At 46.7% G+C, this 22,359-nt stretch overlaps 1 protein-coding gene across 4 annotated transcripts in view; it reads right to left on the bottom strand.

The window, feature by feature from the left end:
* Positions 1-4,686: 4,686 nt before the first annotated feature.
* LOC137351822 (E3 ubiquitin-protein ligase arkadia-C-like) overlaps positions 4,687-22,359 on the bottom strand; it is a 109,485-nt gene continuing 91,812 nt past the window's right edge. For 3 of the 4 annotated variants that reach the window (XM_068016695.1, XM_068016696.1, XM_068016697.1), the window contains exon 15: positions 4,688-7,410. The gene's annotated coding sequence lies outside the window, so the exon portion shown is untranslated. Of the gene's footprint in view, positions 7,411-22,359 lie in introns of all 4 variants that reach the window. The other variant, XM_068016698.1, reaches the window with a different exon arrangement.

The following is a 22,359-nucleotide window of genomic DNA, read 5'->3' as shown; positions in this document are numbered from 1 at the left end:
TCCCGCGTCTCGGCAGCTTCTATGCGGCTGGTGCCGTGCTCGGACCACCGCCTGGTGTGGGCGGAGTTCATTCCGCTCCGCACGCGGGCGGGGTCCGCGTACTGGCACTTTAACAACCGGCTGCTGGAGGACGAGCGATTTCAGGACTCGTTCTGTCGATTCTGGGCCGACTGGAGAAGGAAGCAGGGGGGCTTCCCCTCCTTGAGTCGATGGTGGGATGTGGGCAAGACTCACATCCGCGTCTTCTGTCAGGAGTACGCGAAGGGGTCGACCAAGAGTCGGGAGGCCGAGATCGGGCACTTTCAGAGGGAGGTGCTCAACTTGGAGACTCGCCTCGGTCGTGCCGTCGTGGACCCGGCCCTGTGGCAGGCGTACAGAGAAGGGCGCGCTGAGGGACCTGCAGCTCATAGGGGCCCGAGGCGCGTACGTGAGGTCGCGGATCCAGATCCTGGAAGATTTGGACCGCGCCTCACCCTTCTTCTACTCACTGGAAAAATGGCGGCGGGTCCGTAAGTACCTCGTTGAGCTGCTGGCCGACGACGGATCCTCCATCACGGATCCGGAGGGAATGGGCCTCCTGGTCCGTACTTATTACAGTGCGTTGTTCTCTCCGGATCCGTCCAGCGAGGATGCGCGCAGAGTTTTGTGGGAGGACCTGCCGCAGGTTAGCTCGGAGGGCGCCGAAGGATTGGAGGCTCCGCTCACGTTGGCGGAGCTGACTGGCGCCCTCCACCAGCTCTCAAGGGGCAAATCCCCAGGGCTGGATGGGTTGACCGTGGAGTTCCTCAGGGCGTTCTGGGACGTCCTGGGAGACGATTATGCGCGGGTCCTGGGGGAAAGCCTGGCGACCGGGGAGATGCCCCTCCCGTGGCGCAGGGCGGTCATCGTCCTGCTGCCGAAGAAGGGCGATCTCCGCCTGCTTAAAAACTGGCATCCGGTCTCCCTCCTCAGCACGGATTATAAGATCTTTGCCCGGGCTATGTCTACCTGCCTGGGCTCCGTGCTGGCCCACAAGATCCACCCCGACCAGTCCTACACGGTCCCGGGCCGGTCCATCCAAGACAACATCCACCTGGTCCGGGACCTGATCCAGCTTTCCCAGAGGACTGGTCACTCGGTCGCCTTTCTCTCCCTCGATCAGGAGAAGGCGTTCAACGGGGTGGATCACGAATACCTTTTCGGGACTCTGCGCGCTTTCGGACTCGGGTCCGACTTTTAGACGCCGCCGCAGAGTGTCTAGTCAAAGTTAACGGGTCCTGGACGGCGCCCCTTCGCTTTGGGAGAGGAGTGCATCATGGATGCCCCATGTCCGGCCAATTGTATTCCATCTGCGTGGAGCCCTTCCTTTGCCTGCTTCGCAGGAGGTTGACGGGATTGGCTCTGCGCAAGCCAGCCATGCGGGTCGTCCTCGCAGTCACAGATCCCGTTGACTTGCGGAGGATGCGCGACTGCCAGACCTTTTCTGCCGCGTCCTCCGTGAGGATCAATTGGGAGAAATGTTCCGGACTCCTGGTTGGTCAGTGGCGGGTGGACTCCCTGCCGGAGGGGATGACACCTTTTGCGTGGAGCACCACGCACCTCCTCTATCTGGGAGTCCATCTTAGCCCCGCTGAGGAAGGCTGGCTGGCAAACTGGCAGGAGTTGGAGGCGAAAGTGACCGCTCGGCTGGGGCGCTGGACAGGACTGCTCCGAGTGCTTTCCTACAGGGGCCGAGCGTTGGTCATAAACCAACTGGTGGCCTCCAAGTTGTGGTCCCGGTTGGTCACTTTGGCCCCGCCCCCTGTATTTGCCACCAAGATCCAGAAGAAACACTGGGTCTCTGCCGCGGTCCTGAGTCTCCCGATTGAGGAGGGCAGTCAGTCGCTGGTGTGCGTCCGCACCCATGCAGCGACTCTCCGCCTTCGGACCCTGCAGAGATACCTGTACGTCGAGCGTCCTCCCAGATGTTGTGCGCTGGCAACGTATTTTTTCCGCTACTGCCTTCAAGACGACACGCAGCTCCCGGTGGAGTCCGTTAGCCGCGCCTCTCTGAGGGAGTTGCCTGTCTTTTACCGGGATCTATTCCGAGTCTGGAACATGGTCGCCTCCAGTCAGGGCGCTGCCCTGCCAGCGGAGGAGCGCACCTCGGCTGGCCGGGTGGCCGACTCCGGGGACGGTCTGGCGGGCGGAGGAGTAGCCGAAACCCCCGGGACGCCCCTCACTGCGGGTGGCGAGGGGGCTCGGGAGTGCGGAGCGATCCCGGCCGAGCTGACCCCCACTCGGCCGGAACTGCTCATCAGACCCAGGCCCCGAAACCCTCCTCGGGAGCCAGTCCCGCACAACCCGAGCCGCCTCTCGGAAATGCCCTCCGTGCCATTCCAATCGGCGCGGAGGGGTTTCCTGTACGGGCTGCTCCTGCACACTCTCCACTTGCTCGCCCTCGTCAGCTGGCCAGACACGCCCTGGCGGTCTGCGTTGCCATCTGGCGGCGAGGGGAAACCCCGATGGAGGTCTCTCTACGCGGGAGTCTTCCCCCTTTACATCGGGGACCTGGGGTGGAGGGTGCTGCACAGAGCAGTCCCGTGCAATAGACTTTTAAGTAGGTTCATGGACTCCCAGGCCGCCTGTACTTTCTGCGGCCTGGACGAGTCAGTGTTCCACGTTTATATGGAGTGTGCGAGGTTGCAGCCCCTCTGAGTATCTGAAGGGGCTGCTCCTCAAATTCTGGCTGCACTTCGGTCCCACGCTCCTGATCTTTGGGCACCCGGTGCGGAGGGGCTTGGGCCGGGAGGAGGATCTCCTCGTCGGTCTGCTCCTGGCCAAGGTGGCAATTCACAGGTCCAGGTTGCGGGCCGTCGGGGATTCCGTCCTCCCCGATTGCCTGCCACTCTTCCGCGGTTACGTTCGCACCCGGGTGTCCTTAGAGAAGGAGCATGCGGTGTCCACCGGTACGCTTGAGGCCTTCCGCGACCGGTGGGCACGGCAGGGACTGGAGTGCATCGTTGACGCCGAGAATGGCATTTTAATTTGAGTTTTTTTTTATTTATCTGGTTTTAATAAAGTTATTTTAAAACTGTAAATATGTACATAAAGGGGGCCTGAGGAATAAAGGCCCCCTCGATGTGAAAAATATAAAAGGGGCCTGGGGTTTAAAAGCCACCTTGGAAAGAAAAAAAAACGGGGGTTAGATAAATGGGCTGGTCACACAAGTGCCGGGCAATGACCATCTCCAGTGAGAGAGAGAATCTAACTTTCTCCCCTTGACAAGCAATGCATTAGCATCGCTGAATCGCCCACTATCAACATCCTGGGGGTTACCATTGACCAGAAACTGAACTGGAGCAGCCACATAAATGCTGTGGATACAAGAGGAGGTCAGAAGCTGGGAATTCTGCAGCGAGTAACTCACCTCCTGACTTCCAAAGCCAGTCTACCATCTACAAGGCACAAGTCAGGAGTGTGATGGAATACTCTCCACTTACCTGGATAGGTGCAGCTCCAACACTCAGGAAGCTCGACACCATCCAGGATAAAACAGCCTGCTTGATCAGCACCCCATCCCCAGCGAGGCACAGTGGCAGCAATGTATACCAGCTGCACTACAGCGATGCACCACGCCTCCCTCGACAGCACCTTCCAAACCTGCAACTTCCACCTAGAAGGACAAGGGCAGCAGATGCATGGGAACACCACCGCAAGTTCCCCTCCAAACACACACCACCCTGACTTGGAAATATATTGCTGTTCCTTCATTGTCGCTCGATCAAAATTCTGGAACTCCCTTCCTAACTGCACCGAGAGTGTACCCACACCAAATGGACTGCAGCGGTTCAAGAAGACAACTCACCACCACCTTTTCAAGGGCAATTAGGGATGGGCAACAAATGCTGGCCTTGCCAGCAATGCCCATATCCTATGAAAGCATTAAAGTAAAGCTCCTTCTACACTTTGCCATCAAAAATTCCAAGGACAGACAGAACCCAGGTTAGATATGAGCAAAGTTCCCTCTACACTCATGCAGTCACCCGCTGTTCAAAGGAGCAAAGTCCTTGCATTGCTATCGCGTCTTTCGTGACCTCAGGGCTTTCCAAAGCACTTTACAGCCAATGACATACTCTTGAAATATAGCCACTATTGTAATGAAATTGGATCCGAATGAGTTTTTTCATTTTTGGGCAATATTGTGTTGTCAAACTTGGTTGACTGAATTGTTTGTTTATCCAGTGAATTGTGATTAGGAATGCACTGTCTGAAAGGTTGTGGAAGCAGATTCAACAATAACTTTCAAAACAGAATTGGATATATACTGAGAAAGGAAAGAAATTGCTGAATCAAGGGGAAAGAGCATGACAGAGGTACTAATCGGACAGCTCTTTTAAAGAACCAAAAGAGGCAGGATTGGCTGAATGGCCTCCTTTTGTACTGTAAGAGGCAGAATGCCATTCTAGCTCTCTGAGCTGGTTATAAACTCAGCTCGTGGAAGTGTATGCAGAGCCAGTATCTCACCCACATATTACAATCAGTTCTTGTATAGATTTTTAACTCAGGAACAATGAACAGCCCTTCCAAAGCAGTGACTGCTGTGAAACAGTTCTCAAACTTACAATGCTACTACTGTAGTGTCTGAACAGGACACTAGTTTTGGTTATAGTGTTGCTAGTTTTGGTGCTTCTAGTTTTGGTGATAGTGTTACTTATGATAGATTTTGTAAAGTAGTTACAACATGTAAATTATGACCACATTTTCTGCATTTAAAACAAAACAATAATTGCAGCAGTGAATAAATCCCACATTTTGTGTTAATATTACCCAGAAAGGAGAGCCCTGTCCTGATGAGTGCTACTGAACAATCATTACATATCCAGTCAGCACATTAAATAAATAGCTATATAAATTTATAGCATATGCACTAACATTGAAGAAAGTCTTTCATTTCTACAGCATCTTCCATGACCTTACGACGTCACAGAGCATGTTACAGCCAATGAAGTACTTTTTGAAATGCAGTCGCTGTTGTGGAAAAAACAACAAACAATTTGTGCACAGCAAGATCCCAAAAACAGCAATGGAATAAATAACCAGATAATCTGTTTTAGTGATGTTGATTGAGGGATCAATATTTCCAGGATACTGGGGGAGCTCTTTGCTGTTCTTCAAAATAGTGACATGGGATCTTTTACATAAGAAAGAAAGAAATAATAGGGATTGTTCTCCTTCGAGCAAAGAATAGGAAGGCAAGATTTAATAGGGGTGTTCAAACTGGTAAAAGGGAGAGAAACTATTTCTATTGGCAGGAGGGTTAGTAACCAGAGGAGACAGATTGAAGATAACTGGCAAAAGAATCAGAAGGGACATGGAGAAGTTCTTTTCACGCAATGATTTGTTATGACAATGAATGCACTGCCTGGAAGGGTAAAGGAAGCAGATTCAATAATAACGTCCAAAAGGCATTTGGATACTTAACAATAATCCAAATATCCTCCTTCTCTGCTGTAAGATTCTATGATTCCATAGAAAGGTTTCAGTAAGAATTACACAAGACACATTCATTTTCTGAAATATTATGCAAAAACATAATGCTGATTACAACATACAATGGGGACTACAGAGTACGTGGAACAAGACTGCTTCACTGTCGTCTCAGAAAATCGAACGTACCCTCTGGAAGACTTCAGACGTTCCACATTTCTGGATCTACGAGTGATTAACCATAGTGATTAGCGTGACTGTTGGTACAGGTGATTAGTTTTGAATTGGGACCGACACCCTCATCTGGACCATGAACTCCTGCGTTCAGTTTCCTGGTTCTGATAGAAATGCTTACTGAATTATTCACATTGTTTTAGTACTTGGATCCTGGGTGAAGTAGGACATCTCCCAGAGATCGGCTATAATAGGCAATTTCAGAAACATCATGGGATGCCAGGCACACAGGTCACAGTTCAGATCAGTTTAAGAGCTGGCAGAGACTCCTATTTCCTGGAGAATCTGTAAAGATGTTATACATTCAATGGGGGAATCACTGACCCAAGGGTCAATGTCAGAGGAATCAGTGGCCCCGAAGGTCAATGCCAGATGGGAGAGCAGTGACCCCAGGTCCATGTCAGGGGTCAGTGACTCTAGTCAATGGCATGGTGGTGGGGGGTCAGTGATCCTGGTGCCCATGATGGGGATCAGTGACCCAAGGGTCAATGTCGGGGGTCAGTGACCCTGAGCTCAATGTTGGTGGGGGAGGAGGGGAAGATCAGTGACCCTGGGGTCAATGCCAGGCGATCAGTGACTCCAGGATCAATGTTGGAGTGTTTGGGGGAAGAGGGGGGGGGAGGGTGGAGAAAGGGTGGTGGTGGTTGTGAGGGTGGTATCAGTGACCCTGGTGTCCATGTTGGAAATCATTGACCCAGGTTCTACTCCTTTAATTGCTGTATTTAACTGACAGGCTGTAAGTCAGACTTTAAAATGATATGCACTGCTTCTGTCCATCTCTATGACAACAGTGCAACTTCCCTAATCTCAGAAACTCTGCTGATGCCAAGGGAGGAAACAAGTAAATGAAGAGATTTGTAACAGGACGGCAAAGTATTAATCTGACAAATCATTGCATGCAGAGGAATCTCCAGCGTTTCCAGTCAGTGCCCTGCTCCGGGGTTGGGGGGTAGTTCACACCTACAGTATTTTGTCTGTGAACATCTCCTTGATCCTCTGGTATTCCTGCACCCCCAGTGAGCAGGGATTGGAGGGCAGGATCCAGTCGGGTGTAGCAGCCACATCAAATCACAAACACATGTTGTACAGGTCCAAGTGCGACTGTATACTGCCCAGTTTTTCCCACTCATTTGTAAATTCATGATGAATTCTCTTCCCCTATTCCTGCCACGCAGAGTGAAGGGCAGTGTGTGTCCTTAGTTTACTCCTGATGGCTGACATGCACCACTCCAACAGCCAGCCTCAATCCCACAATCAAACTTCTACGCTGTGAGAGGCTGAATTCATTTAACTCTTTGCATCACAGCCAGATGCTTATTTTCAGGAGCACATTTAAAATTCCAGTCAGTGCAGATTTATACAGCTAGGTAACCACTGATGAACAGAAAAATAAATGCTAAAGCGCAATGGGAATAGGAAGTGTCTCGGAATCCTTTGGTCTGATCTTGGTTTGGAATTTCTTCCGTTCCCCTGCGATGCTGATCTGGAAACAATGTCTGGTCGAAGCAGCGAGTTTGGATCTGTTTTAAGGCAATGACCCTTTCTATTGTGGATGAGATGCTGGTATTTCAGTAGTGCATTGTATGTCAGGGTTAACACTGGTCAGAGAAGACCTGGGTCCAAGCATTGTTCAATCTCTTCCAATCCAGTCAGTGCAAGCTGAGGATTCCATACGGATTCCAGATTCAATCATACAAAGTCCGGATTAAGGGAACTCGATACCAAACCCTAGAAATACAAATAAATGTACACAATAGGCTGAACCAGCTTCAGGATCTCCACGCCAAGAATTACTTCTTTCACCAATCTGTTGATCATTTTCCCACAGGAAGGATTTATAGAAGATTTACAGAACAGAACAGCACAGAAACAGACTATTCGGCCCAACTAGTTCATGCTTGGTGTTGATGTTCCACACAAGCTTCCTCCTCCCCTCCTTTATCTCATCATCATATTTATTCCTCTTTCCCTCATTTGTTTATCTAGCTTCCTCTTAAATGCATCTGAACTATTCACCTCACTATTTCATGTGGTACTGGGTTCCACATTCTAAAAACTGGCTAAGAGAATTACCGACTGGATTTATTAGTGATAATCGGCGCAGTGGTTAGCACCGCAGCCTCACAGCTCCAGCGACCCGGGTTCGATACTGAGTACTGCCTGTGTGGAGTTTGCAAGTTCTCCCTGTGTCTGCGTGGGTTTTCTCCGGGTGCTCCGGTTTCCTCCCACAAGCCAAAAAGACTTGCAGGTTGATAGGTAAATTGGCCATTATAAATTACCCCTAGTGTAGGTAGGTGGTAGGAGAATAGTGGGGATGTGGTAGAGAATATGGGGTTAGTGTAGGGTTAGTATAAATGGGTAGTTGATGGTCGGCACAGACTCGGTGGGCCGAAGGGCCTGTTTCAGTGCTGTATCTCTAAATAAAAAATAAATAAATCTTATATTTATGACCCCTAGTTTTAGACTCCTCCACAAATCTCTATGTATATCTCATCAAATGCCTTCACAATTTTAAAGATATCTATCTGGCCACCCCCCACGTTTTCTCTTTTCCAGAGAAAAGAGTTCTGAGAGTTCAGTCTTTCCTGATAGGTAGAATCTCTCAGTTCTGGTATCATCCTTGTAAATCTTTTTCTTTGCATCTTCTCCAGTGCCTCTAAAAACCTTTTTTAAAAAAAAAAAATATGGAGTGTGATCTAACCAAGGTTTAACACAAGTTTAACATAACCTTTCTGTTTTTGAATTCTATTCCTCTGAAAATGAAGCTCAGAGCTTGTTTTTTTTTCTGTTTTCCTGCATTGCTACTTTTAATGATTTGTGGATCTGTACCCAAAGATTCCTTTGTGCCTCTACCCTATTTGGACACACATTGTTCAAGCAGTATGAGGTCTGCTTGAACCTCCTACCAAAATGCACCACCTTACTTTTATCTATGTTTGAATTCATTTGTCATTTACATACCCATTCTGCAAGTTTATCAATGACTGGGATATGGAATTAATGCAGGCAGGTGGGATTAGTATAGATAGGCATTATGGTTGGCATGGATGCGGTGGGCCGAAGGGTCTGTTTCTATGCTGTATGACTCTATGACTATGACTTATATTTTGTTGCTGTCCTCATAGTATTAACTATACCCTCAATTTAATGCCATCCACAAATTTTGATATTGTACTTTTGATTCCAAATTATTTATGTAAATGGTGGAGAACAGTGGTCCCAGCACTGATCCTTGTGGAACATCACTCCCACCTATTTGGGAGTGAGTTACATTTAAGTGGTATGTTTTAAACCAAAGTAGGTTCACGCAGGCTTAAAATTCTACTCAAGTCAAATACTGCAGCCATCTAGACAAATAATGTTTTCCTGGTTAAGTAACCATAAGTGCATTAACGCTAGATGAACCAGTTTGTGGAATGTGCTGTGCACTCTCCTCTACCAGACATGTCACCAATGCCCACTGTAAATGTGGCTTAATTTATACCATTTGACAGGTACAAAAAATAGTAACAACAGCTAATGGAATGCTGACCTTTATCTCACAAGGGCTGGAAAGAAAGGGATGAAAGTTATGTTGTTACATAAAGCTCTGATTAAACTCCATTTAGAGTACTGTTTTTAGATCTGGGCATTTCACTTTAGGAAGGATATATTGGCTTTGGAGGGGATGCAGCACAGATTCACCAAACGCGATTAGGCAAGATTTAGGATGTGTAGGATGGGGAAGGAAACTGCAGGGGATGGGCACAAACGAAATGTGGAGCTTATTCAAGGAGCAGCTAATGCGTGTCCTTGATAAGTATGTACCTGTCAGGCAGGGCGGAAGTTGTCGAGCGAGGGAGCCGTGGTTTACTCAAGAAGTTGAAGCGCTTGTCAAGAGGAAGAGGGCGGCTTATGTTAGGATGAGACGTGAAGGCTCAGTTAGGGCGCTTGAGAGTTACAAGCTAGCCAGGAAGGATCTAAAGGGAGGGCTAAGAAGAGCAAGGAGAGGACACGAGAAGTCATTGGCGGATAGGATCAAAGAAAACCCTAAGGCTTTCTATAGGTATATCAGGAATAAACGAATGATAAGAGTTAGAACAGGGCCAATCAAGGATAGTAGTGGGAAGTTGTGTGTGGAATCAGAGGAGATAGGGGAAGCGTTAAATGAATATTTTTCGTCAGTATTTACAGTAGAGAAAGAAAATGTTGTCGAGGAGAATACTGAGATACAGACTACTAGGCTAGATGGGATTGAGGTTCACAAGGAGGAGGTGTTAGCAATTTTGGAAAGAGTGAAAATAGATAAGTCCCCTGGGCCAGATGGGATTTATCCTAGGATTCTCTGGGAAGCCAGGGAGGAGATTGCAGAGCCGTTGTTGTTGATCTTTAAGTCGTCATTGTCGACAGGAGTAGTGCCGGAGGACTGGAGGATAGCAAATGTTGTCCCCTTGTTCAAGAAGGGGAGTAGAGACAGCCCTGGTAATTATAGACCTGTGAGCCTTACTTCGGTTGTGGGTAAAATGTTGGAAAAGGTTATAAGAGACAGGATTTATAATCATCTTGAAAAGAATAAGTTCATTTGCGATAGTCAGCACGGTTTTGTGAAAGGTAGGTCGTGCCTCACAAACCTTATTGAGTTTTTCGAGAAGGTGACCAAACAGGTGGATGAGGGCAAAGCCATGGATGTGGTGTATATGGATTTCAGTAAGGCGTTTGATAAGGTTCCCCACGGTAGGCTATTGCAGAAAATACGGAAGTATGGGGTTGAAGGTGATTTAGAGCTTTGGATCAGAAATTGGCTAGCTGAAAGAAGACAGAGGGTGGTGGTTGATGGCAAATGTTCATCCTGGAGTTTAGTTACTAGTGGTGTACCGCAAGGTTCTGTTTTGGGGCCACTGCTGTTTGTCATTTTTATAAACGACCTGGATGAGGGTGTAGAAGGGTGGGTTAGTAAATTTGCGGATGACACGAAGGTCGGTGGAGTTGTGGATAGTGTCGAAGGGTGTTGTAGGGTACAGAGGGACATAGATAGGCTGCAGAGCTGGGCTGAGAGATGGCAAATGGAGTTTAATGCGGAGAAGTGTGAGGTGATTCACTTTGGAAGGAGTAACAGCAATGCAGAGTACTGGGCTAATGGGAAGATTCTTGGTAGTGTAGATGAGCAGAGAGATCTTGGTATCCAGGTACATAAATCCCTGAAAGTTGCTACCCAGGTTAATAGGGCTGTTAAGAAGGCATATGGTGTGTTAGCCTTTATTAGTAGGGGGATCGAGTTTCAGAGCCACGGGGTCATGATGCAGCTGTACAAAACTCTGGTGAGGCCGCACCTGGAGTATTGCGTGCAGTTCTGGTCACCGCATTATAGGAAGGATGTCGAAGCTTTGGAAAGGGTGCAGAGGAGATTTACTAGGATGTTGCCTGGTATGGAAGGAAGGTCTTACGAGGAAAGGCTGAGGGACTTGGGGTTGTTTTCGTTAGAGAGAAGGAGGAGGAGAGGTGACTTAATAGAGACATACAAGATAATCAGAGGGTTAGATAGGGTGGATAGTGAAAGTCTTTTTCCTCGGATGAGGATGGCAAACACGAGGGGACATAGCTTTAAGTTGAGGGGTGAAAGATATAGGACAGATGTCAGAGGTAGTTTCTTTACGCAGAGAGTAGTAGGGGCGTGGAACGCCCTGCCTGCAACAGTAGTAGACTCGCCAACTTTAAGGGCATTTAAGTGGTCATTGGATAGACATATGGATGTAAATGGAATAGTGTAGGTCAGATGATCGGCGCAACATCGAGGGCCGAAGGGCCTGTACTGCGCTGTAATATTCTAATTCTAATTCTAATACCTTGGCTAAAAGGGTTAAATTATGAGGACAGGTTGCATGGACCAGGTTTGTATTCTCTCAAGTATGGAAGTTTAAGGGGTGATTTAATTGAGATGTTTAAGTTGATTGAAGGAGTTGATAGGGTAGAGAGAGAAATTATTTCCTTTGGGTTGTGGGGGAGGGGGGGGGCTGGTTGGGAGGAGGCATGAAGTCCACAACAAGGGTGCATAAGCTTAAATTTAGAGTTAGGTCATTGAGGGGTGGTGTCACACAAAGGGTAGTGGGAATCTGGAACTCTGCAAAAAAGCTGTTGAGGTGGGGGTCAATCAAAAATTTCATAACTGAGATTGATAGATTTTTGCTGGGTAAGTGTATTAAGAGTTACAGAACCAAAGTGGGTAAATGTAGTTAAAAACAGATCAGTTATGACCTAAGTGAATTGAGGAACAGACTTGAGGGACTGAATGGCTTCCTCCAGTTCCGATGTCCCCACACAGATGGCAGCGAGGGCCATCAAACTACAGAATTCCCCATGGTTGTTGGATTATTGATTGTCCTGTGGCATCATGTGCTCAAGTGATCATTGCATCATAAGGTTTAGATTAGCAATGAAGAGCAAGGAACAACCTAAATTAAAACTTCTAAATTGAAAGAGGCCTAACTTCAATGGGACGAGAGGGGATCTAGCCAGGGTAAAATTGAACCAAAGATTCACAGAAAAAACTGTAATAGAACAATGGGTGATCTTTAAGGAGGAGATGTTTCAGGTACAGGCTAGGTACATTTCAACAAGGGCGAAAGGTCGGGGAATCAAAGCCAGGCCCCCTTGGATGAGGAGAGAGATAGAGAATATGATGAAACAAAAAAGAGGGTGTATGACGTATGTCAGCTGAATTCTTCAAGTGAGAACCAAATACAGAAAGTTGGAACGGGAAATGAGGAGGAAAATAAGACTGGCAAAGAGAGAATATAAGAATAGAATGGCAGTTAACATAAAAGGGAAAATCTTCTACCAACATGTAAATAGTAAGCAGGTAGTAAGAGATGGAGGGTAATATAAGCTCAGAGGCACAGGGCAAGGCTAAAATATTTAATGAGTACTTTGTATTGGTGTTCACTGAGGAGGACGCTGACAAAATATCGGTGGAGGCAGAGATAGTAGAGGTAATGGATGAGATGAAAATTGATAGGCGGATGTACTGGAAAGGCTGCCTATGCTTAGAGTGGATAACTCGCCTGGCTTGCATCCCCGGTTGCTAAGGCAATTGAGAGTGAAGATAGAGGAAGGGCTTGCTGTAATCTTTCAATCTTCCCTAGATAGAGGGGAGGTGCCAAAAGATTGGAGAGTGGCAAATGTGACACCCTTATTCAAGAAAGGGCAAAAGGTCATTCCTAATAACTACAGGCCAGTCAGTTTAACATCTGTGGTGGGTAAGGTTTTAGAAATAATAATCAGGGAAAAAAGCAACAAGCACTTGGAGAGGTTTGAGTTAATTAGGGAGGGCAAGCGTGGATTTGTAAAAGGCAGATCGTGCTTGACTAATCTAATTGATTTTTTTGATGGAATAACAGAGAAGGTTGAAGGGGGGAAAGTAATGGATATTGTCTATGAATTTTAAGAAAGCGTTTGACAAAGTAGCATATAAAAGGCTGTTTAACAAAATAGGAAGGTCAGTGTCAACTTGGATAAAAAAAATTGGCTTAAGGACAGAAAACAGTGAGTCATGGTAAATGGCTGTTTTTCAGACTGGAGCATGGTAGATAGTGGTGTCCCCCAAGGTTCAGTGCTAGGATCACTGCTTTTTTGATATACATAAATGACTTGGATATTGGAATACAGAGTAAAATTTCAAAATTTGCCAATGGTACCAAACTTGGAGGTGTGGCAGACAGTGAGATACCAATCAACTGCAACAGGACATAGATAAGCTAGCAGAATGGGCAGACAAGCGGCAGGTGGAATTTAATAGAGAAATGTGAGGTGTTGCATTTTGACAAAAGTGATAGGGGAGGCAATGGTACAATTCTAAAGAGCGTACAGGGACAGAAGGACCTGAGGGTTCATGTACATAGATCTTTAAAGATGGCAGGACACATTGAGACAATCGTTAGCAAAGCATATATCTTGGGCTTCATAAATAGAGGTATTGAGTACAAAAGCAGGGAGGTTATGCTGAACCTGTATAAAGCTCTGCTTAGACCCCAACTACAGTATTGTGTCCACTTCTGATCACCACACTTTAGGAAGGATGTGAAGGTCCTTGAGAGGGTGCAGAGGAGGTTTACCAGAATGGTTCCAGGCATGGAGGATGTTAGCTACAAGGTTAATTTGGAGAAGTTGGGGTTGTTCTCCTTGGAGCAAAGGAGATTGAGGGGAGATCTGATAGAGGTGTACAAGATTCTGACAGGTTTGGATAAGGTAGACAAAGAAAAACTGTTCCTAGTAGCTGATGGTACAAGGACTAGGGGACACAGATTTTAGGTAAACGAAGTAGGGGGAAGTGAGGAAGAAGTTTTTTTATGCAGCAAGTGGAAGTCTATGATAGGTTGGAGGGCAGGAGGGATTAAATGACAAAAGGTTTCATGGTATAAAGCCAAGGGGAGTGGTAATGGAACAAGTAAAGAAAAAAATGTATCTGGATGAGGTTTAAATGGCAGGATAGCAACCGTCTGAACTCATTAAGATATGGCAGAGCAAATTGTGTCTGCTGTAGAACGTAGAAGCTTGTGGAAGGAGAGACTGTCCCGAGAAAACATGTCTGCAGGAGATCTTTCCATCTTCAATCTCGCTAGCTCAGAGTCATTGAGCTGTAGTGTGAGTTGGAGAGACTCTGACACATAAGGCATGGGGAGCAATTTCTGGACAGTTTTATCCAGAATACAGTCACACCCCAGAGGAAAACACAGGTTCAGGAAAAGGAGAGTGTGACTGATAGGAGAGCCGGGCAGTGGGAATTTAGCAGGGTCGAGAAGGAGGTCCCGCAGACACTGGGCCTGTCCAACAGGTGTGATGCACTCACTACCAGTGAGGACAAGCAGAAAGACTGCAAGGGGGACAGCCACAATACAGACAAAGGCACCGCGGCTTAGAAGGCTGTCTGGCGGCAGGGGAAGAGCAGAATAGAAATGTGTTAGTTAGAGGACTCTATAATTAGGGGGATAGACAGTGTTCCCTGCAGCCAAGAACGAGAATCCCGAAGGATGTGTTGCCTACCCAGTGCCAGAGTAAAGGGATATCTCATGGCAGCTGGAGAGGAACTTGGAAAGGGAGTGGGTGAATCCAGTTGTCGTGTTCCTGCTGAAAGAGTATCAGCAGTTAGGCTCTAAATTAAAAGCAAGACCTCAAGGGTATTGATCTCTGGTTTACTGCCTGAGCCACATGCAAATTGGAGAGTTAACACATGGCTAAAAGGCTGGTGTGGGAAAGAGGGGTTCTTTTTCATGGGACACAGAGACCAGTTCTGGGACAGGAAGGAGCTGTACCGATGGGATGGGCTTCACCTAAACCGGGATGGGACACATGTCCTAGCAGAAAGGGTAAATAGGGAGGTGGCAAAGGCTTAAAATTAGTAAGATGGGGGAAGGGGTGAGGGATCTCCAAGAAAAGTAAGCAGCCGAAATGTAACAAGACAGGAAAGGAGAACACAGGAAAGAATAAATTAAGGGAGGACACTGATGGCAAGAGAATAAATTGAGTGAGAGAACAGGAGCCTAAAAAACGATTAAACATAAAGCGAAAGGAAATCTTAATTCAAATTGATTAAAATGTCTGTCCCGCAGGGCACACATTGCAATAAAACAGGGGAGCTGGAGGAAATCCTGTGTTGGGAGGAACCAGACATAGTATGGATTACGGAGACATGGCTACAGAAAAATCAGGACTGAGAATTAAACATTGCCGGATATAAAATATCATAGAATCATAGAAAAGTTATGGCACAGAAGGAGGCCATTCAGCCCATTGTGTCTGCGCCGACTAAAAAAAACTAGCTGCCCAATCTAATCCCACCTTCCAGCACCTGGTCCATAGCTCACCATTCCTGACAGTGAATTCCAGACACCCACCACCCTCTGGGTGAAAAGGTTTTTCCTCATGTCCCCTCTAATCCTTCTACCAATCACCTTAAATCTGTGCCTCTTGGTAATTGACCTCTCTGCCACGGGAAACAGGTCCTTCCTGTCTACTCTATCTCAGCCCCTCATAATTTTGTACACCTCAATTAAGTCACCCCTCTGCCTCCTCTGTTCTAAGGAAAACAACCCTGGCCTATCCAATCTTTCCTCATAGCTGCAACTTTTGAGCCCCGGCAACATTCTTGTAAATCTCCTCTGTACTCTCTCCAGAGCAATTATGTCCTTTCTGTAATGTGGTGACCAGAACTGTAAGCAATACCCCAGCGTTTTATACAGTTCCAGCATTACTTCCCTGCTTTTGTATTCTATACCTCGGCCAATAAAGGAAAGCATTCCTTCTTCACCACTCTATCTACCTGTCCTGCCACCTTCAGAGACCTGTGGACATGCACTTCTTCTGCTCCTCTCAATATACTCCCGTTTATTGTGTATTCCCTTGCTTTATTTGTCTTCCCCAAATGCATTACCTCACACTTATCTAGATTGAATTCCATTTGTCACTAACGCCCAATCAACCAAACCATTGATATAATTCTGGAGTCTACAGCTATCCTCTTCACTATCAACTACATGGCCAATGTTTGTGTCATCTGCAAGTTTCCAATCATGCCTCCCACATTTAAATCCAAATCATTAATATATACCACAAACAGCAAAGGACCCAACACTGAGCCATGTGGAACGCCACTGGAAACAGCTTTCCTTTCACAAAAACATCCATCGACTACTACCCTTTGTTTCCTGTCACTGAGCCAATTCTGGATCCAACCTGCTCGATTCCCCTGTATCCCATGGGCTTTCATTTTACTGACCAGTCTGCCATACGGGACCTGGTCAAATGCCTTACTAAAATCCATGTAGACCACATCCATTGCACTACCCTCATCAACCCTTCTTGTTATTTCCTCAGAAAACTCAATTAAGTTAGCAAGGCATGACCTTCGCTTAACAAATCCATGCTGACTATCCCCGATTAATCTGTGCCTTCCTAAGTGGCAGTTTATCCTGTCCCTCAGAATAGGTTCTAACAATTTACCCACCACCGAGGTCAGACTGACCAGCCTATAATTATTTGGCCTATCGCTCACACGCTGTAATTCCTATATTTAAGAAGGGAAACAGAACATGCCCAAGCAATTACAGACCAGTCAGCTTGATATCGGTGGTAGGAAAAATAATGGAATCAATATAAAAGGAGAATAGAAGAACATCTAGAAACAAAAAATATTATAATGAATCAGGATGGATTTCCAAAGGGAAAATCTTGCTTGACCAACTTTATTGAATTTTTTGAGGAGGTTACAGAGAGAGTAGGCAATGGTAATGCAGTAGATGTAATCTATCTGGATTTTTAAAAAGCCTTCAAAAAGGTGCCCCATAATAGACTAATGAATAAGGTCAGAGAATGCACAGTCAGGGGAAAAGTGGCAGAATGGATTGCTAGCTGGCTTCAAGACACAAAGCGTACAGTGGGAGTAAAGGGTAGTTATTCAGAATGGCAGATGTAGGAAGTGGTGTTCCACAAGGATCAGTGCTGGGACCACTGCTGTTCACATTTTACATTCATGGTTTGGACTTTGGAATCAAAAACACAATTTCTAAATTTGCGGATGACACCAAATTTGTGGGGGGGGGGGGGACAGTTAATACTAAGGAGGACTGCAACAAATTACAGGAGGGCATTAATAAACTTGCACAATGTGCAAATAGTTGGCAAATGAAGCTCAACATGGATAAATAATTTTGGTAGGAAGGATAGGGAGGTCACTTATTACTTGGAAGGTGCAAGTCCAGGTGGGTAGAAGAACAAAGGGATCACTAACCAAATTGCACCGTGGGTTAGCTAGGCCATCAAAAAAGCAAATCAAGCATAAGGGCTTTATTTCTAGAGGGATAGAATTGAAAACAGGCAGACAAAAAAAGTTAATGGAGTGGCAGCCAAGAACGGGAAAAAGGAGGAGCAGACAGAGAGGAAGCTGGAGAGGTGACATAATATCATACCTGGGAACTACATGGGTGAGAAAAGCAAGGGATAGAGATAAAAGGAAAAGGGATGAGGAGAGCTGCATCTTACAGTGGATGAACAATTTAAATGAAGATGATGAATGAAGAGAATTGAAAAGTAAGGAGGCTCTGCTAAACCTGCATTGAACTTTGGTGAGACCACATTTAGAGTACTGCGTGTAGTTCGGGTCATAATATTATAGAAAGGATATAGGGTGCAGAGAAGATTTACGAGGATGATACCAGAAATACATGGGTATACATATCAGGAATGGATGGACAGGCTGGGTCTCTTTTTTTTCTTGAAAAAGGCTGAAGGGTGACCTTATAGAGGTCTTTAAAATGATGAAAGGTTTTGATAGAGTGGCTATAGAGAGAATATTTCCACTTGTGGGAAGAGCATAACTAGAGGCCATCAATATAAGATAATTACCAAGGGATCCAATAGGGAATTCAGAAGAAACTTCTTTACACACAGGGCTGAATTTTATGAGCTCTCCGGCGTCGGGGGTCATGGTGGGAGGGCCCGGAAAATTCTTCCAGGAGAGGCCCGCCACGACCCCCAACGCCGAGAAGGCCTCGCTGCAGTTTACCGGCGGTGGCAAGGCCTCGGTGCAGCAACCACTCCCCCACCCCCCCCCTCCCCCAACCCCCCACCAAGCGGCGGGGCCTTCATTTGCATTGCTAAATCGATGCAGCCGTCCCAAGCTGATATTCTGGCCACAAGTCCCACGTGTTCCGATCCCCGTTTGGAGATTCAAGGTGAGACACTGGTGGTGGGGGGGGGGGGGGGAGGAGTTTAATTTTTAAGTCGTGGAGAGGGAACAGAGTAAACTTACTCCAGTGGCTGGGGGTTAGTTGGAAGGGGTTGAAAGATCATAAAGCTTGGGGGTGAAAGCTTGGGCCCGGGAAAAATGGTTTCTCGGAGGTAGAGGGAAATAAATTTATTGGTTTATGATTGGGGGGCTGGAAGAGGGGTTTTGACCTGCACTTTAGTGTTTTTATATAAATTAAAGATAATGGTTACTTTAAAAATTAAAATTGTCATTAAGAGCTTACAGCCCTTTAAAAATGGCGCTGACGCACGCATGGTGGCACCGATGCCATTGCCGGGTATTGAGCAGCTGCCTCCTCTGCGTCATCGGGGGCGGCCGCTCTGTGCCTTCCATTTAAATGAGCCCCTGCCACAATTTGCAGTGCGCCCATAAAATTCAGCCCACAGAGTGGTGCGAATGTGGAACTCGTGACCACAGAGAGTGGTTAAAGTGAATAGTATAGATGCATTTAAGGGGAGGCTAGACAGGTATATGAGGAAGAAGGGAATAGAGGCGTATGATGATAGATTTAGATGAAGAAAGATAGGAGGCTCAAGTGGAGCATAAATACTTGCATAGACTGGTTGGGCCGAATGGCCTGTTTCTGTGCTATATATCCCATGTAATCCGATGTATTCCCTGAACAACTAAGAGCACGACCCGAAAGACCCCACACTCCCTCACTCAGCCCCGTCAATCCCCCCCCCCCCCCACCACCCCACTCACTCCCCTCCCGCCCTGCCAGTCTATACTTTTACTTTCTCTGTTGTGTTTCTGCTCCTTCAGAATTTAGAAGCTTCAGGCGGGATAGAGGGGGATGTAAAAGGGGTGGGGGAGTTGCATTACTGGTTAAGGAGAATATCACAGATGTACTGCGGGAGGACACCTTGGAGGGGTCATGCAGTGAGGCAATATGGGTGGAGCTCAGGAATAGGAAGGGTGCAGTCACGATGTTGGGGGTTTACTACAGGCCTCCCAACAGCCAGCGGGAGGTAGGGGAGCAGATATGTAGACAGATTTTGGAAAGATGTAAAGGTAACAGGGTTGTAGTGGTGGGTGATTTTAACTTCCCCTATATTGACTGGGACTCACTTAGTGCTAGGGGCTTGGATGGGGCAGAATTTGTAAGAAGCATCCAGGAGGGCTTCTTGAAACAATATGTAGATAGGCCAACTAGGGATGGGGCCGTACTGGACCTGGTATTGGGGAATGAGCCCGGCCAGGTGGTCGAAGTTTCAGTAGGGGAGCATTTCGGGAACAGTGACCATAATTCCATAAGTTTTAAGGTACTTGTGGATAAGGATAACAGTAGTCCTCGGGTGAAGGTGCTAAATTGGGGGAAGGCTAATTATAACAATATTAGGCAGGAACTGAAGAATTTAGATTGGAGGCGGCTGTTTGAGGGTAAATCAACATCTGACATGTGGGAGTCTTTCAAATATCAGTTGATTAGAATCCAGGACCATCATGTTCCTGTGAGGAAGGAGAAGTTTGGCAAGTTTCGGGAACCTTGGATAACGCGGGATATTGTGAGCCTCGTCAAAAAGAAAAAGGAAGCATTCGTAAGGGCTGGAAGGCTAGGAACAGACGAATCCCTTGAGGAATATAAAGACAGTAGGAAGGAACTTAAGCAAGGAGTCAGGAGGGCTAAAAGGGGTTATGAGAAGTCATTGGCAAACAGGATTAAGGAAAATCCCAAGGCTTTTTATACGTATATAAAGAGCAAGAGGGTAACCAGGGAAAGGGTTGGCCCACTCAAGGACAGAACATAGAACAATACAGCACAGTACAGGCCCTTCAGCCCACAATGTTGTGCCAAACCTTTAACCTACTCTAGGATCAAACTACCTACATACCCTTCATACTTCTATCATCCATGTACCTATCCAAGAGTTGCTTAAATGTCCCTAATGTATCTGCTTCTACTACCACCGCTGGCAGTGCATTCCACGCACCCACCACTCTCCGTGTAAAGAACCTACCTCTGACATCTCCCCAAAACTTTCGTCTAATCACCTTAAAATTATGCCCCCTGGTGATAGCCCTTTCCACCCTAGGAAAAAGTCTCTGGCTATCCACTCTATCTATGCCTCTCATCATCTTGTACCCCTATATCAAGTCACCTCTCATCCTTCTACGCTCCAATGAGAAAAGCCCTAGCTCCCTCAACCTTTCTTCGTAAGACATGCCCTCCAGTCCAGTGAGCATCCTGGTAAATCTCCTCTGCACCCTCTCTAAAGCTTCCACATCCTTCCTATAATGAGGCGACCAGAACTGAACACAATATTCCAAGTGTGGTCTAACCAGAGCTTTATAGAGCTGCAGCATAACCTCGCTGCTCTTAAACTCAATCCCCCTGTTAATGAAAGCCAACACACCATACACTTTCTTAACAACCCTATCAACTTGAGTGGCAACTTTGAGCGATCTATGGACATGGACCCCAAGATCCCTCTGTTCCGCCACACTGCCAAGAATCCTGTCTTTAAGCCTGGATTCTGCATTCAAATTCGACCTTCCAAAATGAATCACTTCACACTTTTCCAGGTTGAACTCCATCTGCCACTTCTCAGCCCAGCTCTGCATCCTGTCAATGTCCCGTTGCAACCTACAACAGCCTTCCACACTATCCACAACTCCAGCAACCTTCGTGTCATCGGCAAACTTGCTTACCCAGCCTTCCACTTCCTCATCCAAGTCATTTATAAAAATCACAAAGAGCAGAGGTCCCAGAACAGATCCCTGTGGAACACCACTGGTCACCGAGCTCCAGGCTGAATACTTTCCATCTACTACCACCCTCTGTCTTCTATGGGCCAGCCAATTCTGTATCCAGACAGCCAACTTTCCCTGTATCCCATGCCTCCTTACTTTCTGAATGAGCCTACCATGGGGAACCTTATCAAACGCCTTGCTAAAATCCATATACACCACATCCACTGCTCTTCCTTCATCGTGTTTTGTCACATCTTCAAAGAATTCAATAAGGCTTGTGAGGCATGACCTGCCCCTCACAAAGCCATGCTGACTGTCTCTAATCAAACTATGCTTTTCCAAATAATCATAAACCCTGTCTCTCAGAATCCTGTCCAATAATTTGACCACTACCGACATAAGACTGACTGGTCTATAATTCCCAGGGTTATCCCTATTCCCTTTCTTGAACAAGGGAATAACATTTGCCACCCTCCAATCATCTGGTACTACTCCAGTGGACAGTGAGGACGCAAAGATCATCACCAAAGGCACAGCAATCTCTTCCCTCGCTTCCCGTAATGTCCTTGGGTATATCCCGTCTGGCCCCGGGGACTTATCTGTCCTCATGTCTTTCAAAATTTCCAGCACATCCTCCCTCTTAACATCAACCTGTTCGAGCACATCAGCCTGTTTCACGCTGTCCTCACAAACGACCAGGTCCCTCTCACTAGTGAATACTGAAGCAAAGTATTCATTTAGGACCTCCCCTACCTCCTCCGACTCGAGGCACAAGTTCCCTCCACTATCCCTGATCGGTCCTACCCTCACTCTGGCCATCCTCTTGTTCCTCACATAAGTGTAGAACGCCGTGGGATTTTCCTTAATCCTACCCGCCAAGACTTTTTCATGTCCCCTTCTAGCAGAGAAGGAAATCTATGTGTGGAGCAAGAGGAAATGGGCGAGGTACTAAATGAGTACTTTGCATCAGTATTCACCAAGGAGAAGGACTTGGTGGATGATGAGCCTAGGGAAGTGAGTGTAGATAGTCTCAGTCATCTCATTATCAAAAAGGTGGTGGTGTTGGGTGTCTTGCAAAGCATTAAGGTAGATAAGTCCCCAGGGTATGATGGGATCTACCCCAGAATACTGAGGGAGGCAAGGGAAGAAATTGCTGGGGCCTTGACAGAAATCTTTGTATCCTCATTGGCTACAGGTGAGCTCCCAGA

Source organism: Heterodontus francisci, chromosome 36 (assembly GCF_036365525.1).
Source record: "Heterodontus francisci isolate sHetFra1 chromosome 36, sHetFra1.hap1, whole genome shotgun sequence".
In the NCBI taxonomy this organism is placed as follows: domain Eukaryota; kingdom Metazoa; phylum Chordata; class Chondrichthyes; order Heterodontiformes; family Heterodontidae; genus Heterodontus; species Heterodontus francisci.
This window is presented reverse-complemented; position numbering and strand designations above follow the sequence as displayed.